Genomic DNA, 18621 nt, shown 5'->3' with positions numbered 1-18621 from the left:
ACACGTGGGAATCCGGGGATGCAGCTGGATTTTCCTTGTATTTGTTGTGGTGGCTCTGTTTTATTTTTTGGCATGATCCTGGTTGCCCATTTGCAATTAAAATTTATTTCAATGAAAAGGTGAGTCCATGTAAAGTCTTACCTACATCATAATAGCCAGAAGTGAGCCCAGAGGGTTGACCTACCCAAGGGCACCCAAGGTCAAAAGCAGCTGAGCTGCCAGCCAAGCCAAGGGCACCTACGTGGACTTCCCAGGGCCAGTCCTTTTCAACCTTGGTTTCACTTTGGGACGCTAAGCCTGCCCGGCACTATAAATATGGCAGGAATCCTGGGCATGGAGGCTGGCCAGTCACCCTACCATTTCCCAGCTGTGTGACTGGGGCAAGTTGCCCCTTCCTCTGGGCCTCAGTTTCTCCATTTGTGAGAGCAGATTAGAAATCCCAAGGGGCAGGTGCCACTGGGTTCAGTCACTGAGCGAAGCGATGTTGTAGAAAGAAGCAGACAGACCACGCCCTCCCCTTCCCAGTGCTGTGACCTTGGGGATGTCGCCTCACCTCTGGGAAATGGGGGTGGGGCTTGTTGTGAAGGTCAGAGGGGATAAAATCACGTGTGTGTTGCCGGGGGAGGGAGAGGGAAGCCTGGGCAGTAGGTAGGTCAGGGTCACGTTGCATAGACTGTTTATTCCCGGGATTACAATAACCGCATGGCTGCCATCCAGCAAGTGAGATGTGGCCCTTTGAATGAGGGAAGATGGGTTTTTTTTTTTTTCCTTCCTCCACCCAAATCAGCCTCTCCTTGGGGTTTGGCAGGATCCCAAGGGGTGTAATTCCAGCCAGGAAGCCGGGGAGCCCAGAGCCGGCCGAGGCCCGCGATTCTGCCTCTCTCTGGCCGCCCCAGTGGCTTTCCGGGCGTTTCTGACCTTGAAAGGAGTTTTGTTCTTATAATGCGCTCAATGTCACCTGGGAAAATCACGCTGACTGTCCAGGTGCCCGGAAAGCTAAATGAGGCATTATAACCCCAAACCACGTCCGGCCAGGCGCCCATTAGCTGGAACCCGGCAAGGGAAGCTCGCAGGGCCTGAGCGAGTCCTCCTCGGGCTCGGCATTGGCTGTGAGCGGGGGGGTGATCCCCGAGCGCTCCCCGAGCCCCATGCTAAACACGGGGCGGGCCTTGTCTCAGGTAAGCCTCACGGCTGCTGGATGGTAAGTCCTCTTGTCATAGTTCCCATCTTACAGACGACAGAAGGAAGGCTAAATTTACACCTGCCGAAGTGAGCGCTGGGCCAGGGACTCCAACCCAGGGAATCAGGCTCCCGGCTCTGGGCCCTAAGCCCAAAGTGATACTGAGGGGTTAGGTTAAAAGTCAGACTCCCCAGTGGTTTCTGGGGCTTCCTGGTGGTATCCCCTCCCACTGCTGCAGCCAGGGAGCATGGATAGCCCCCGGGGAGCCCTAGTCAGCCAGAGCAGGACTGGGATCTGGAGTTCAGACGTGGCTGCTAGTGTCTTTGTATGTCCCACAGCCTAGTCTCTCTTATCCTGGCTTCCATGTCCTCATGGGTCAACTGAAGGGGTTCATCATTTATTCAACTTACACGTGCCCAGCCCTGTGTGACCCTCATGGATACAGTGTGAACAGAACATAAATCCCTGCTCTCAAGGAGCTTAGGGTTTTGTGGGCAAGACAGAAAAACAGGATAGGACAAATATGGTCCATCTGCCCTCCCACCCATCCATCCTTTCAAAAACTATTTATTGAGCATCTACTACGTCCCAGGAACTGTTCTAGGTGCTGGGGATTTAACAGTGAAGAAAACAGACAAAATTACTGTCCTCATGGAGCTTACACTTTTGTGGGGAAGACAGAAAAGAAATAGGTCCATAAATAAGGTGCCAGATGATGATAAGTGCCGGAGAAAACTGGAGCAGGGAAGGGGGATGGTGAGTGATTGGGGGATGGACACAGAAAGCCTCAAGGAAGCTGACCTTTCGGCAAGAGCTGAGGGAGGCAGCCATGTGGGTGTGCGTGGGAGGAATATTCCAGGTAGAGGGAGGAGCAAGTGCAAAGGTCCTGAGGTGAGCATGTGCTTGGCATGTTTGAGGAAGCAGAGGCCCAGGTGATATCCAGGCTGAGATCTGAAGATGGGCAAGACAGGACAGGGGAGAACTTGAACCTGCATCCTTTGTCTCCTCTCCGCAGTGGCACAGCCAGCTAAGCTGGATTTCAGGTTCTGTTCCAGGCTCTGTTCCAAGTTGGCTGTGTGAGCTGTGTCTAATTATGTAATGCAATGGCTCTGAGCCTCAGTTTCCCCATTGCAATGGAATGAGTCTTTGTGTGCCCCCCAAATTCATATGGTAAAATTCTAAACCCCCAAGCTGATGGTATTAGGAGGTGAGGGCCTTTGGGAGTGATGAGGTCTTGAGAGTGGAGCCCTCGTGAATGGGATTAGTCCCTTATCTAAGAGACCTCAGAGAGCTCCCTTGGTCCTTTGTCTGTGTGAGAACATGGCAAGAGAATGGCCATTATGAACCAGGAACCGGGCTCTCGCCAGACACCAAATCTGCCTACAGCTCATCTTGGACTGACTTCCCAGCCTCCAGAACTATGAGAAATGAATTTCTGTTGTTTACAAGCCACTCTGTGTGTGGTACTGTGCTAACAGCAGCCTGAACCGACTAAGACGCCCGTCTGCTAAAGGATGGCAGAGTCCTACGCCAGTGCCACTGACCATTTTGGAGGTGACAGATTTATTTGAAAATATGATTTAAAACTGTGGATGCATTTCCCCATGCAGGGTCGCACACGCACACACACATACGCAATAGTGTATGTAATTGCAGGGGCTCATGGACCCCTGAAGCCCATCACAGCTCCTGGTTAATCCCTTCCTGTCCCACCTCCTGACCTCAGAACACCTCCTTCCAGACTCACGCTTTGGGGCCAGACCCTCTATTGCTCGGGCTCCAGTGTTAGGCATAAGTCTGTGACCTCATAAGATGTCTCCTTGCCTTTGAAGGAAACACTCAGGTTGGTGAACAAAGCCCAGGTGTGTGTGTGTCTGTGTGTGTATTTCTTCCCAATTCCTTAAGTCAACAGCCTTTCACTCTGGGCTGCCGGGTGGGCTGGGCAGAGGGGAAAGCCAGCCCCAAATCAGGATGGGGTGAGGGCGTGGCATTTCCCGGGTGGGAGAAGGCTGAACAGGGGTCAGCCGTCCACAGCTGACCCTCAGGTTGGCCTTCCTGCCCCTGAGCCTGCTACCTTTCTCCCTGGTCATTCTGGTTCTGGGAAGAGCTTTGCATATTTCTCTGGGTCAGGAGGATCTTGCCTGCAGGCTGTGAACTGCCAGGAAGCCGCGGGCGCTGCATCTGAGAAAAAGCTTTACCCCAGCCCCCAGCGTGAGACTTGCGCAGAGAGGGTGCTTGTCTTGTCTTCTGCTGCATGTGATGCGAGGGCAACTCCGACCGGCTCAAGTAGAAGTGAGAAGTGTCTGGGGTCACGGACTGAAATTGTTAGGGTGCAGGTGCAGCTTTTGGCACAGGTGACCCCCAGTGTCCTCAGGACACCCCCCCACCTCTCAGCTGTTTTCTGTCGGGTTGGCGTCACTCTCAGGCATATTCTCTCTTACAGTGTTGGCTTCTGGTGGCTCTTGTGAGGCTTAGTAGCCCCAGAGGGGAAATAAAAAAAATTCTCCTCTGCACCGAGTAGCAGCAGATATTGTGATGAACTCTCATTGGGCAAACTTGGGTCACCAGCCCATACATGAGCCAGTCACTGTGGCCTGGGAAGTGGGAAGTTCCGATTGGCCAGACTTAGGCCCTGCGCCCTATAGGACTGGTGTTGAGGGCTGGAGATTGGGGACAGGGTAGGGGTGTCAGGAGGCTCACCCCACTGGAAAGATACAGAGTGAAGTAGGGGGGTGGGGTGGTTTCTAGGAGGAAAACCGAGGTGCTGTTGGCAGAAGATGGGGGATGGATGGCTGGGCAGGCGAGAACTGGAGGTGTCACTGTAATGCTGTAAATGCTGGCATGACAGAGGAGCACATACCCCTTGGAGGGTCCATTGTGCTTATTTTATAGGTGGAGAAACTGAGGCCCAGAGAGGCAGAGGTGCCCTCACCTAGGTCACCCTGAGCATAGTGGCAGAGCTGGGGCTTCAGCCTCTGTCTCAAGCTTCAGTGGACCCTCCAAGGGGCATGAAGTTCTTTCCCTTCACCCCTGCAATGTTCCCCGTGGCTTCTGCGGAGACACCCTGAATGACAGAACTCCCAGATGTGTTGTTTTGAGATGCTGTGGCCAATTCAGCAAGGCATGCCCTGTATTTGTCTTTCCTCCTTCCCTGCCTCCAAGTCCCTCTCCTTCATTTTTGTTGGGCCCGGATTACATCCCCAATAAAGCATTAGCATCAGAGTTTTGCCTCAGGCTCTGCTTTCTGGGGGAACCCAGACAGAGATACTGGCTGTGTGACCTTGAGCAATTTACTTAACCTCTCTGAGCTTCACATTCCCTCATCTATAAAAGGGAGATAACAGATCACCTACTTAGGACTGTTGTGGCATTTAATGAGACATAGCAGGCAAAGTACTTGGCTCAGTAAACTATCACTTTCATTAGTATCATTACCACGAACCAGGCACTGGGTTGTATCATGTGAAAACATTTATTTGATGTTGAAGTCCATGAATATTTATTGAATGTCAGCTATTTCTGTGCTAATCTCTGTTCCCAAGCTGCTCACAGTCTAGAAAGTGAGGGAGAGAAGTAATTGGGCAATTATGCTCCAGCGTTATCCGTGCGTGAGAAGATCCGGAGGCTGCAGCATGGTGGTCAGGGAGGGTAGGGATGGCTTCTCAGAGGAGTTGACATTAAAGCTAAGATCTGAAGGATTGGAGGGAAAATGTTGCAAAGATGATCTTCGCTCTCATGATCAAGAAGCGAGTAAATTATAGGAGAAAAAAATGGATAAATACGCACTGACCAAAATGCACGAATATGGTCTTTGTCAAGGAGTGTGTGGGTGACTGTTCAATATGGTAACCGTAGCCACATATGGCTATTGAGATTTAAATTAATTAAAATTAAATGAAATTTAAAATTCAGTTCCTCAGTTGCATTGGCCGCATTTCAAATGCTCAGTAGTCATCTGTGGCTAATGTTACAGCGCAGACATAACACATCGCCATCATTGCACCAAGTGCTATTGGACAGGGCTGCCAGAGTTGAGAACAGGCAGCCAAATCAGGTCAGACTTCCTGGAGGAGGGGGTAGAGGAGAGCGGAGAAGGGGTTCTGAGAAAGTCCTTGGGTGGCCTTGTCCTCTATCCTTAGGAAGAGAAAAGCCAGGGCTGGGAATGGAGGTGGAGTGTTGGCTCTGGAAAGAATGAACAACCGGAGGCCTCTTTGGTCAGAGTATCATCTCTGGGTGTGTGCTGACTGGCAGCCTCAGGCCTGGGAGGGAGGGCACAGGAATGTAGGTGGTGGTGGGACTGAGCCAGGAAGTCCCGCCTCTTCTGGGGCCAGGAGGATTCTGGGAGTTGTAGTTTGGCACCCCTCAGAGCTTGCTGGGTGAAAGAGTTGACACAGGTCTGGGCATCTTTTGGGGAGTAGAGCTGCGGGGGCGGGGCTGGTCAGGGCTGGGGGCACATCTGGGTTTGGGGTTTCTGCAGGGAATGGCAGGAGGGAGGCTATCTTCTCCCCTCCCGTGTTTAAATTCTGGGATGGAGAGGAGATGCCAAGGTGGACTAAGTTGGATGTGGAGCTGAGAGACACGGAACATGCAGTTAAAAGGATTGCTTAGCTCCCACATTCTGGCTGATTGAGATTTGCCCAGGAAAGACAGGAAGTTCCCATAAGGTTTGGGAGGAGAGGGAGCAGGTGGCACTCGCTCAGCTGTTGGTCATTCATTCATTTAACCTGCTATTTTCTAAGCTCGGTATTTATTGAGTGTTTACTATGTGCCAGGCACTGGGAATCCAGGAGCTCTGGAGAGGACAGTGAACAATAAACAATACTGGCCTTTGCTTGAATAACATACTCATGTTGTGTAAGAGCCCGACTTAAAGGTGGATTTTGAGGGATTCTAACTTTCAACCTGACCATTCTCTGTGTCCTGCCACATGGGAGTGGAAGTCGTATTTAAAAGCCACTGAAGTCCTAGCCAGTTCGGCTCAGCGGTTAGAGTGTCGGCCGGCGGACTGAAAAGTCCCCGGTTTGATTTCGGCCAAGGGCACATAACTCGGTTGTAGGCTCGATCCCTGGCCCCGGGAGTCAGGTCACATGCGGGAGGCGACCAATCGATGTGTCTCTCTCACATCTACGTTTCTCTCTCTCCCTTCCGCTCTCTGAAAAGCAATGGAAAAAATATCCTCGTGTGATTAAAAAAAAAAAAAAAAAATTAAAGCCACTGAGCTCAAGACATCCAGATGATAAAGAATATCCAGACATGGAGCCTCAAGCTCACCATTTATGGCAAGTCTCTCAGGGAGACTCAGGCTGCTCCTTGGTAAAAGGGGGTAGTGATTTTAACTTCAAAAGGATTGCTGTGCAGATTCAATGAAACAATGGATATGGTGTGTATCTCCTATAACAGGAGTTCCCTTCCTACACACACACACAAGGTAAGAGAGCTCCCTGCCAGTTCTCTTGAAGCCGCACAGTGTGGTGTTCTTTTCCCCCCTTCTCTAACTTTACTGAGGTCTGACTTACTAAATGCACATATGATTTTAGGACCTTTGGTTATCCACGCTCCCTGTTTCCCTAGGAACACCCGTCACAAATACAATTAAATTGATCTGTGCAGTTATTGCTCACAATGTCTGTAAACTCCACCAGAGCCTGGATCTTGCAGGCTGCTTCGCCACTGTGTCTCCAGACACCCAGCATAGGGTAGGTGCTTAATAAAAATCTATGGGATGAGATCCGGAATGGATAGCAAAACCGGTATTTTCCGTTCAAGAGCGACTTCCTCCCATTCTCTCAACTTGTCCAAAAGTCTACACGCCTCACCACCCCGCAGCCCCCCAACCTCAACACAATGACAGACACTGGCATAGAGCGGGCGCCCCAGTCTGGGGAACTCGGTCGGGCCAGACCCCCGGCCCTGCGTGCAGCCCCTCCGCTCGCCGCGAGGGGGCGCCAGTGCACCGCGCAGACCCCGCTCGCTCCCGGCCAGCGCCCGCAGCCCCGGGGATTCCAAGGGTGAGCCCTTACGGGGCGCCTCGCGCGGTCCCCGGCTGCATTAGGCTCTCGGGGGCGCAGGCTCGGCGGCGGGGCGGTGTCCGTTGTCGGGGAATCCGGGCCGGAGTCTGGGCATCGCCCAGGGAACGCGGGTGGGGACCATGAACAATATCCCAAGTCGCGCACCGCAAGTTCGGGGTTCTGCGGTCCCGGCGCTTCCGGGAGGAGTGTCCTGGGCGCACTCGCGACCTCTGACCCTCCGGACCGTCCTAAGGCCCCTGCTCCCGGAGCGCGCGCGGGTCGGACCAGCCGCGCTCCGCCCCGGGACCCTCCGCGCAGGCGCCGTGGGCAGCGGTTCCCATGGCGACGGGGGCGCGTCCCCCCCGAGGCCCCGCCCCCAGCAGGCTAGGCTGCGCGGGCCGCGGCGGCGAGGCAGGTGCTGCGGGCGGCGCGCAGGTGGCGGCGCGGCGCGGGCCGGCGCGGACTGCGGCTCCGGGGTAGGTTGCGCGGCGGCCGCGGGGGTGGGAACCCGCCTCAGGCCCCCAGGCTTCGGCCCTCCGGGGGGCTGGGGGTGCGGCGGCCGGCGATGGCCGCCAAGTTTCTGCTCGGCTGAGGCCCCGGGAGAAAAGTTGGCAAAGTTGGCGAGGCGGAGACCCAGCGGATCTCCCCGGGCTCGGGGTCTGCGGGGAGGGGGGGGGAATCCCGATTTGGGAGCTAGGAGAGCTGTTTCCCGAGACTGTGGAGTGGATCCCGCGGAAAGATCCCGCGCCACTCGGCTGAAGATTTCTGGAGGGGATCGGGCGCCGGCGGCCTGGGGGTCCCACTCGGTCCCAGCCTGGGGGTGACGGTGGCCGGTGATTGGAGACGAGGAGCTAGTCTCCTTCTCTGTCCCCACGCTGGTCTCACAGGAAGTCTGGTGGTCGGGAGCTGGGGGGGTCGCTGGAGGTCCGGGGTACCCAGCCTGGAGCTGCTAGGATCTGGACCTCGCTGCGGGTTGGAGGCCCCGGAGGTGGACACCGGGGAGCGGGGTGCCCAGCGAAGCGGAGCCCGGGTGCAGGGATTCCGTGGGCAGCCGGGCTGTGGAGGGAACCGCGCGCCTGGCCCGGGGCGCCGGCGCTCCGGACGCGCCCTCCCCGCCCGGCCTGCGCGCGCTCCGGGCGCCTTCGCCGGGCAGAGGCAGCCTGACGGTCCCGAGCCCCGGCGCCCCGGCTCCCCGGCGGGCTCCGTTCGTCCCCACCCGTCTGGTGGCGCCGCCAGAGGCTACAGGAGGGGCCCTTGGGGAGGGAAGCGGCGTATTGACCCCCACCCAGGCCTGACCTTTCCACACCCTCCTGGCACACACCCGCCCCGGAGCCGGGGCGCCGCGCCCTGAGGCGCCGCTCCGAGCCCGAGCGGAGCGTGTGACCTCCGCGACCCGCCTTGGTGGCCCAGGCTTCCTGCCGCAGGACTGAACTTTCTCGCCGGGAGCGGCCATTACCTTTTGGAAAGGAAAGGGCTGTACCTGTTGCACAAAGAAAGAGCTTTCTCTCTGCAGCTTCTTTGTGACCTTGGGCAAAGCACTTAACCTCTCTGAGCTCGGGTCTCCCCTCTGAGCAAAATCGGGTGAGGGTGGGGGTCACAACCCTCCCTGTTTGGCTGGCAGGATTGGTGGGCAGGATAGGTATGGAACAGGTAGGGGCTCTGCAGAGACCAGTGGGCCCTCATTTGTGGCCCCTCCTTTCTCACATCCCATCCCCTGTGCATCCTCTACAATATCTGAGGGAAGACTCCAGGAACCCAACTCGTTGCGGTTTTAAACTGCAGGATTAGAGAGGTGTCTAACTTGGTCTTTCTTCCAAAGGGGTTAAATTGCGCTTCCCCCCCCCTCCTCTCCCCTTGCCCAGAGAAGCTCTGGGGTTTGGCTAATCAGTAACCAGGGCGTTTGGACAAGGCTTCTCCCTTGGCCCAGCTTTCCCTTTGCTGATCCATCAAGGCTCCTGGACAGACCTGCGTTCACCCCCAGACACTGGCACCTCAACCCTGGGACAGTTCCTGAGGGAGCTGTGCAGACACTGGCTCTGGTCTTGGTGGTTTTCAGGGGAATCCTTTTTAAAGGATTTGCATGTTTGACAAGGGTGCAATTACCCGAGAGAAGTGCCGGGTTTCAGTACGGTTTCTGGGCACATGTTTCAGCTGGGCACGTGAGCTGAGCTGGCTCATTTAGTCACCCCGATGTGTGTGTATGTGTGTGGTGTGTGTGTGTGCGTGTGTAGCACCTACTATGTGGCAAACACTGTAGAAATGGCAATGTAGGATCTGCCCTCCTGTCATTACATTCTTGCTGTGGAGCAATCAGTGTGCCTTACAGTCCAGGGAGGCAGCTGTGCTGGCTCTTGATGTTGGGGGTGCAGCCCTCACCCCAGATTCTGAGGCTGTAGAGGCCTCGTTCCCCTTGGAGGTCCTGGGGGCCTGCTTTTGTTCAAGGCTGACCTTGGCAGGAGACTGGAGCAGCCCACTGTCTGGCCCTGAGCATTTCTCCCCTGTCAGCATCACCTGAATACATCTCTTACCGACAGGAAAAGAGCCCCAGAAGAATATTTTAAATATTCATTCATTCATTCATTCATTCATTCATTCATTCAACAAATATTTCAAGGCTCTGACAATCACATCCTTAAGGGAGGGGTAAAGCCTTTGTGAAAAGAGGCAGTTGTCTAGAAGGGGAGAGCTGTGCTAATGGGAGAATGGGCTGATGCCTTTAGACTCAGGGAGGGGAGAGGTCTGGGGTTTAGGATCTTGGAGAGCTTGCAGGGAAGAGGTTGGTGGTAGGGGCTGGGAAGAGAAACACAACGGCCTGGACGTGGGAAGGGGCGTGGAGTGTTGGCAGGAGATGCTGACGGGGGCCAGGTCAACCATTCTCGGGTTTGGACTTTGATCCAGGGCAGTGGGTGGGTGTTGTAGAAGTTTCTCTGCAGGCGGGGAATGGGGTCAGATTTGTATTTGGGGAACCTTGCCCTGCACTCGTGGGAGGCTGGATAGGATCGGATTTGCACGGAATACCAGAGGCCAGTGAGGAGACTGCTAGAAAAATCCGGGTGAGAGGTGATGGTGGCCTGAATTTGGATAGAGACCCAGGTCAGTGTTATGGTTAGAGAGCCACTCACTTGAAGAGCCCTTGGAGGCCTAGCCTTTTATCTGGGGAAGGAAACCTCCCCGGGGGAGGCGGCTTAATTGTTGTGTCAGTATTTTCTCTTCACAAACTTTCCTAGGTCTAAACCTCCAGGTCCTCAAGGACTTCACACCCTAACCCTCACCCCTTTCCTGTGTGAGGGGGTGGGGCTCGGCCCAGTTCACAGATTGGGGCTCAGTGGTGTGGGACTTCTTTGCCAGCCAGCAGTGGCAGAGAAGGGGTCTGAACTCCCTGCCAATATGCAACTTGTGGATATTTGGAGTCAGCGAGGTTGAGTCGAGAAGCCACAAAGGGTGGGGAGGTTGAGTCCCAGAGCTGCAGGGATAAACCCCAGGAGGCTTCCAGGAGAAAGCAACGATGGAAAGGAGGGAGCCAGCCAGGGAGATTTAGGGCCAAACTCTGGCCCTGCCCCTTCCTGGCTGTGGTCTTGGGCATGGTACTAGTGTTGAGACTCGGCATTCTCATCTGTAAAATGGGCTCATGATAGGCTATTCCCCTCCCTCAAAGGCTCGTTGTGTGTTATGTGAGTTCAGTGAACCAGTGCGTGGAAGTGCCAGGCAGTGTCTGCCCCGGCCTGTGCTCACCAAGTGGTGGGTACGATTATCCTTACAGTCTGTCATCAGGATGTGTTTCAGGCAGGTGGTGCTCTCCCAGCCTGGTGTGTGGGGGGTTGAGGGGGTGACAACAGGTGACACCTGAGCTGAGTGTTCAAGGAGGAGGCAAGGAGGGGAGACTGAACAGTCCAGGCAGAGAGCAGCGCAGGCAGAGGGATAGCTCCTTTGGAGAATTCCGTGCTATTTGCTGCACCCAGGATGCAGGATGTGTTGAATGAATATAAGTTAGACTATCTGCAACAAAACTTCTCTTTCTACGTCCCTGCCCCTCCCTAAATACCCAAACAGGAAGGCTTCTTTAAAAAATTCCTCCCAACAAACCCAGGTGGTGCCTGCTTTTGGCACCCTTGATTTTGTGGCTTATGAAACAGGCTTCAAGTGGTCCTCCTGCCCCTCCCACTACTCCCACTGCTGTCATTTATAAGGGAGCTAGCAGCCTTTGAATTGAGGGATACACACATACACGTGCCCTTTTTCCTTCAGCGTGATGAATAGTTGATTGAGGATCTTTCCTGGGCAATTCCAAAGAGCCCCTGTCCTCAGGAATCCACTCCTCTGGAATCTGTTCAGTTGGATAGGAGGGAGGGAGGGGGGAGGCAAAGTGAGACAGGTATGCAAATGATTACACGTGAATTCTGGGAGGTAGTTATCACGTCCACCTTTGTTAATTGCTTGGCTAAACGACCTGTGAAATGATCTATGGCCTTATCTCCATTAAGAATATGAAATACAGCCCGGCCAGGCGTGGCTCAGCGGTTGAACGTCGACCTAGGATCCAGGCGATCAGGGTTCGCTTCCCGGTCAGGGCACATGCCCGGGTTGTGGGCTCGATCAATGACTCTCTCATCATTGATGTTTCTATCTCTCTCTCTCCCTCTCCTTTCCTCTCTCTGAAATAATAAAGATATATTTAAGAAAAAAAAGAATATGAAATACATCCCCAAAGTGTGATCTGTGGGTATTTACATGACTGAGTCAGATGTGATACACACAATATCTATCTATCTATCTATCTATCTATCTATCTATCTATCTATCTATCTATCATCTATCAATCATCATCTCTATCATCTATCTATCACCTATCTATCTAGTATTATGAAAATAACATGTAATATGTCCCCAAAGCGTGAAATTTGGATGTTAACATCACCGAGTCAGAAGTGATAGACACACACACTGTGAAAATAACAACTAACACACTAAACACTTCAAAGATGGCAAAGTGATATTGTATTAAGTGAAACATGAGTTTCCCACCCCAGCCCTTACCACACTCTGCTGATTATCTAAATTATTTTTGTGTCCACTCTGGAGCCAGAAGGAAATGAATCTTGGTTCTACCACTTACCGGCTGTGTGACTTTGTGCAGGTGGCTTAACCTCTCTGAGCTCAAGTCTCCTTGGTAGTAAATGGAGTTAATAAGGGATCCCACCTCTGAGGGATGCTGTGAGGAGTAAATGAGAAAGGCCCGGTACATGGTCAGTGCTCAGTCCATGCGCACTGCTGTTATTACCCTTGTTACTTGTGGTGGTCTTAAGTGGAGTTCTTGTTGCCTCTCTCCCCTCTAGACTTGACACTCCAAGAAGGCAGAAACCCTGTCTGTCTTCACTGCTGTTTTTTTAGTAGATAGTCGTGGAGTAAACAAATGAATCAACATATGCAGACATAGCCTTTGAACAGCAATCGTAAAACAATAAATTTGACACATAAGTTAAAAGTGGAGCTGGACACCTTCCCATTTCAGAGTGTGTTGATTTAGCCCACCCTTTTCAAAGGCGGAACAACACTCCAAAGCATGAGGTTAGTTATTGAACAGATCCCCTTGGCTGACATTGACTTGTTTTTTTGCTGTGACACACAGTTCTGCAATGAACACCCCCATCCGCGTCTTTGCACACACATTGCTGTGGATTGGAAGACAGATTTCAGGATGGGGAACTTGATCCCCAGTTGGGATAAAGCCTGTTTAGAATGTTGGTCTGGTCTGCCCAGTTTCCCTCCAGAGTGGCTGGACCTTTTACACTGCCACCAAGGCAGAGAGAGAGCGAGAGCCCGTTTGTGCATTTCAGAGAGAGGGACAGTGGTTGACTGTCTCACCAGTGGCCATGGGATATAGCCTCTGGCGGAGCAGTGGGGAAGAGAATAGTTCCTCCAGGCGGCACATTTTGTGGCTCTTGGTTTTTAATCCAACCTGCTGGGGACTGTGTCTTGGAAGATATTTGCCCATGTATACACAAGTCCACATGCTTCCTTCTGGAGATACGTGGTCCTTGTATTAGTCAGGGTTTCCTATGGTAATAGTGTGTAACAAACATCCCCCAAATCGCAGTGGCCTTCAAGAGCAAACATTGCATTCATGTGGGTCTGCAGATGGCTCAGCTGATTGTGGCTGGGCTTGGCCTGCAGGCTGGACTCCAGACTTTGGGTTGGATTCATGTCTGCCCCATGTAGCTTCATCTTGATACCCAGGCTGACAGGCAGCAGCTGGCCAGGGAGCCCAGTGGTGGAGAGAATCGTAGCTCGTAATTTGTGTGCAATACATCATAGCAGGGCTCCGGGTAAGAAGACCTGGTTTGAGTTTATGGCCTGGAATAGGTGGTTCGCCTCTCTGAGGCTTAGTTTCCTCATCTGGAAAATGGGAATAATGTCCTCTCTGGCAGAGCCGCTATTATTGGACAAAGAGGTGCTTTGTGCCTGTGATGTGAGATGTGAAGGGAAGGGATGATTGTCTCAATGGTGATTTTTGCTCTGGACGTGGTTTACAATTCCTCAAGCTCTGGTACCTGTAGCCGGTGGAGTGGGAGAACACGGTGAGGCCAAGGGAGACTGTAGAGGAGACAGATCTGGGTTCAAATCCCAGCTCTGCCCCTATGGGTCATGTGACCTTCAACCAGTCTCATAACCTCTCTCAGCCTCAGTGAGTTCGCCTGTTTATAAAGTGGACACGGGGCTTGTGACCATTAACAGAAAGGACTGTGAAACACTTGGCATGAACTGGATGATAAATGATGCCTGTGACCATGGAGCTAAGTGGGTCCTGGTTGGGGTGGAATGAAGATTTCTACAAAAATTGGATATTACTTCTACAGAATTGGTTGCAGAATTAGCTATCACCGAGAACCATTGGGAATATTACAGGGAATCCGGATCCAGACTGCCTGGGTTCAAATCCCAGCTCCACTTTTTTCTAGCTGTGTGACTTCGGGCTGGGCAGTGAACCTCTCTGTGCCTTAGTTTCCTCATCTGCAAAATAAGAGTAATAATAGTGCCTGCCTCACGAGGTTGATGTGAATTAAATGAGTTAATACATGGTGCCTGCTAATGAATGGATGTGTGTTAGCTATTTGTGTCATTACTAGTACTATTCTTAGTCTGTGAAGGCCCAGGGAAGTTGCTTCTGGTCCTGGGAACCACCAGGCCTGTGGGGACTTTGGGGGAAGGAGTGAGAAGGCAGATGCTTTTATTTATTGATTGATTTTCGAGGGAGAGAGGGAGATAGAGAAAGAGAGAGAGAAACGTCGATTTGTGTTCCACTTACTTATGCATTGGTTGGTTCTTGTATGTGCCTTCTTGTATGTGCCCTGACTGGAGATTGAACCCACAACCTTAATGTATCAGGGTGATGCTCCAACCCACTGAGCTACCCGGCCAGGGCCAGGGCCGGGAGGCGGATGCTTTCAGAGCAGGTGCCTTTTGCCTCCTGCTGCAGCTGGAGGGCCTCTGTTAATGGGTCACTGTTTACCTGGTTCTCTCCCCAGAGCAAACCTTTCTAGCCAGGGAGGGGCAAAGGGCCTCGACCAACCACTCAGCACCCTTGAACCTGAAGGAGCTGCAGTCCAGCCAGGAAGAGTCCTGGGAGCTCTGCCTGTAAGGGACAGTCACACTGTTCCCAGGTGGAAGCACCCAGCAGGCTTCAGGGAGCCCAAGATTATGAGACTCTGCAGAAGGCCAGCTGACCCAGGTTCAGGGTTGGAAGTCACCACTCCTTCCTTCCTTCCTTCATTCGATAGCACTTTATCCCGTGTCAGTTATGTGACGAATCCTGTGCGGTTATGGGGAAAATGGGATTCTGCTGGATGTCAGGGTGGTTTCTGAAGGAAGCTGGGTGGGGAGATTGAGAGCTTGGAGTGGCACAGGCGTGGCATTCCTGTGTGACCCTGGGCACATCGCTTCACCTCCCTGAGCGTTTCCTCATCTGTGAAATGAGTCTCAGACGGGCCCAGGCGTCCTAGGAGGCGAGAGGGGGCAGCCTTTGACCTGTGTGGAGCTGGTGGCCTCTGTCCCGGCCCCTGAACCTTCAGAAACTTGAGGGAGAAGACAGGGAGGTCTTTCCTCCATCTACTGAGACCCTGCTTTTGAGAACAGTAAACATTCTTCATAGTAGAATAAAAATAGTAAGTAGAGAGCATTCCTTCTGCCCTAGGTACCGTGTTCATAGACGTTTTACTTGATCCCCATGTCCCCATTTTACAGATGAGGAAACTGAGGCCTGCAGAGGTGAAAGGCATTGCCCAGCTTACCAGCTAGTGGCTGGCAGGGAGCCCTGGGGCCCTTGGGCGTGAGTCCTGCCTGCTGGAGACGCAGCTGTATTTTCAAAGGCTCCAGGTCAGGGCTGCGGCTCCCAGCTGACTCTGTTGGTATTCTTTTCTATTTTTGTTTTGCTTCCTCAGTGACGAAAGCCCTTTCTGGGGACCGTCCTGTTTCCCTGTGGCGTGGTGAGGCCCTGCTGGAGGGGAGGAAACTTGGAGTGTGCGGGGCCTCCCAGCAGAAGGGGAGGCCAGCAGGCGCATTGGGTACACCAAGGTCGCTCTGTGAACTCACGCAGCCCCGCCTGCCCGGACATGGAGCCTGAGCCTCGGTGGGCACTGTGCCCGCCCAGCCCTGCCCAGTGCCCTGGGCTGGGCCAGGGAGTAACTTGGTTGGGGAACTCCCAGGGCCCTTTGGCCTAGGAAGCTGGCCAAGTTTGTCTCTCCCTTTCATTTTAGGCCCTAGCACTGGAAACCTCTTGTCTTTGATCCTAGAACTGATACCTACATGCCAGGGACTGTGCTTGGCATGTGAAGGGTCCTAGGTCACAGGAGAGAATGTAGAGAGTATTAGAACGGTCTGGGCCAGAAGTCCTGACTCCTGAGTGCTAGTGCTGGCTGCTCTGCTGTGTGTCCGTGGGTAAGCCCCTTCCCCTCTCTGGGCCCTTTTCACAGGAGGAGGAAGAACTGGATGAATAGATCCCAGGGCTTCTTATTCGTGCTACCCTTCTGGGAAGAATCAAAGTCAGCCCTTTAAAAGTTGGGGCCTAGAAAACCACCATTCTTCAAGGGCCTACTGTATGCCAAGTCCTTTGCTATGGAGGTACTGTGTATATATCTTGTCAATCAGAATCACTCAGACAGTTGATATTACTAGCCCCCTTTACAGACAAGCAAACTGAGGCTCAGAGACAGGACAGCCCTCCTCATGTCACTCAGCTTGAGGTAAGAAGTTGCAGAGGCTGGATTCGAACTAAGAACTACTGCAAACCTAGGCCTCCCTGTAATAACATCACAGTCAGTTCCCTTCTCCCCAGCTCGCCCTGAAATCCTCTCTCCCTTTGGAACTTCCAGTGCAGCGTGTCCTTTCCCCTCTTGGGTTCGTGGATCATTTTCATTTTTGTTATTTATTAAGCACCTACTGTGTACCAGGGCCTGAGCCAGGCCCTGGGTGTCAGAGCTACCTGGGACACAGCTCCAGCCCTCATGGAGAGAGAGATGGGGGGTTACAGAGCAGCGTGCCCAGGGCAGTGATGGGGGGGCGGGGGGCGCTGGGGTGGGGCCCGTGTTCCCCTGTCCCCACCCCTGCCAGTCTGGAGGCACACCCTCTTCCCTGCCGCACCCAGCAGACCACCTTCTCCCGTCAGCTGGATCCCTGGGATGGAAGTGATAATGCTTCCAAGCGTGGCCTTCATCCAGATGCCTAATCACAGCCCCTCCTGCCTTTCTTTCCTTTAGTTCATTAAAAGGAAGGGGGGCTGTGGAGGAAGCAAAAAGCTTTGGAGGAATTTCTGGAATGCCCAGCATGCTGGCCGGCCTAGCAGAGCAAGTGTGAGCCATCTGCCCCGGCTTTAGTTGGGGTCAGCTGGGTGTCCCCAGGGGCTCTCTGGGTGTCACCCAGTTCCTGTTCTGAGGCCTGAGTCACCCCCAGGAAGGTGGCTCTTCTGTGGACCGCGGCAGCTACCCGCCACTGAAGTCGCTGCCTGGGTTGGAAGCCGCGCAGCCCTGGGGCCGCTCCCTGCCTCTGTTTCCTCACCAGCCGTGGGAGCCACTTCCCCTCTGCCTGGGGTCCACGTCCATAGAATGGGGGTGCTGATGCCTGCCTTTCAGCCTGGCCAGGAGCCCTCGGCGAGGTTACGTGGGTGAATGTTAGGGTGAATGGCAAGGCGATATTGGGTAAAGCCCCCACTGTGTGCACGCATCTCTGGAACACAGTGAGGGTCTCGTACCTTATTGCGTCACTTGGTGGGCCCTTCTGCTTTACTCGGCTGTCACCTCCACGCCTGGCACGTGGTGGCTCATTTCATTTTCTTCATTAATAGTTTTATTCTCTTTTTACCCTATTATGACACATTTGCATGATGACACATTTTCACTGTCGAGCGTTTAGAAATACAGGTGAACGAAGGGAGCTAACCTCTGAGGATCCCCTATTTAAAGAAGCCCGGTGCTGAGTGATGCAGTATGATTTTTGGACCCGTCAGTCACACTGTGCGTCTGATGGAGGGGTGTCCTAACTGCATCTCGGGGTGTGGGCTCTATTCTCAGGTGCTTGGATTCAGATCCTGGCTCTGTCTCTGCCTCGCCGCGTGACCTTGGGCAGGTCACTTCCCCTCTCTGAGCCTCAGTTTCTCCTCTGCCAAATGACGTTGCTGTGAGGGTTGGACGGGTTACTCTCTGTAAAGTGCTCCGACAGATGCCTGGGAGGCGGCAGAGCCCGAGTCCTCTCCAGCGTTTTACACGGGTGCGTCTTCCCTTGTTTGGAGCCAGGAGCCCGTCCTGGGAGCGCTGCGGTTCCCAGCTGGAGGAGCTGGGCTTCAGGCTGGGCGGGCCCGGGCCACCTTCTCCGGCAGGGCCCCCGGCTGCTCGCTTTTATTTCAGAATTGGGGAGCTGCTGGATGGGGCGTTATCGGGCCGTTCAGCTCACACCAGGCACTCTGGGCGCCCACAAGCCGGTCCCGATCTTTATCGCTCAGGGATGCTTCCTGTCCCTGCCCAGGCCTGGGTGTCGTCCAAGTGCAAGCCGCTGGAGGTCCCAGCGGGCTGGAGGTGGCCCCTGTAAGATGAGCTCACTGGGAACCCTTCCTCTTCCTCCCCGGGCTGCGGCAGCGGCTGCAGGAGGCTCAGCCGCACCCCGGAAGAGCGTCCGTAAGCTAGGAAGCCCCCCGGCCACCCCGGGGCACCCGGACTTGCCAGAGAGAGGGAGGGGTTCATGGAGCCTGGTTTTCAGAAGTGAGTGGGGGGTTGGTGACATCCATCAGGGGGGAAGGGATGCTACCCTTCACTAGCTCTGTGACCATGAGTACTTACACAACTTCATCCGTCCTCAGTTCCCTCGTCTGTAAAATGGGCAGGTGATAGGTTTCACCTTATAAGGTGGTTGTGCCACAACATATAAAGGCTCCTAGCACACAGTGCCCCT

At 53.8% G+C, this 18621-nt stretch overlaps 1 protein-coding gene across 1 annotated transcript in view; it reads left to right on the top strand.

The window, feature by feature from the left end:
- Positions 1-7619: 7619 nt before the first annotated feature.
- Positions 7620-18621, top strand: part of KIAA1671 — a 127358-nt gene continuing 116356 nt past the window's right edge. The window contains exon 1 of the mRNA XM_081122670.1: positions 7620-7664. The gene's annotated coding sequence lies outside the window, so the exon portion shown is untranslated. The remainder of the gene's footprint in view (positions 7665-18621) is intronic.

This window comes from Miniopterus schreibersii, assembly GCF_964146895.1.
Source record: "Miniopterus schreibersii genome assembly, chromosome: 20".
Lineage (NCBI taxonomy): Eukaryota > Metazoa > Chordata > Mammalia > Chiroptera > Miniopteridae > Miniopterus > Miniopterus schreibersii.
Note: the sequence above shows the minus strand (reverse complement) of the source record. Positions and strands in the feature narration are given on the sequence as shown.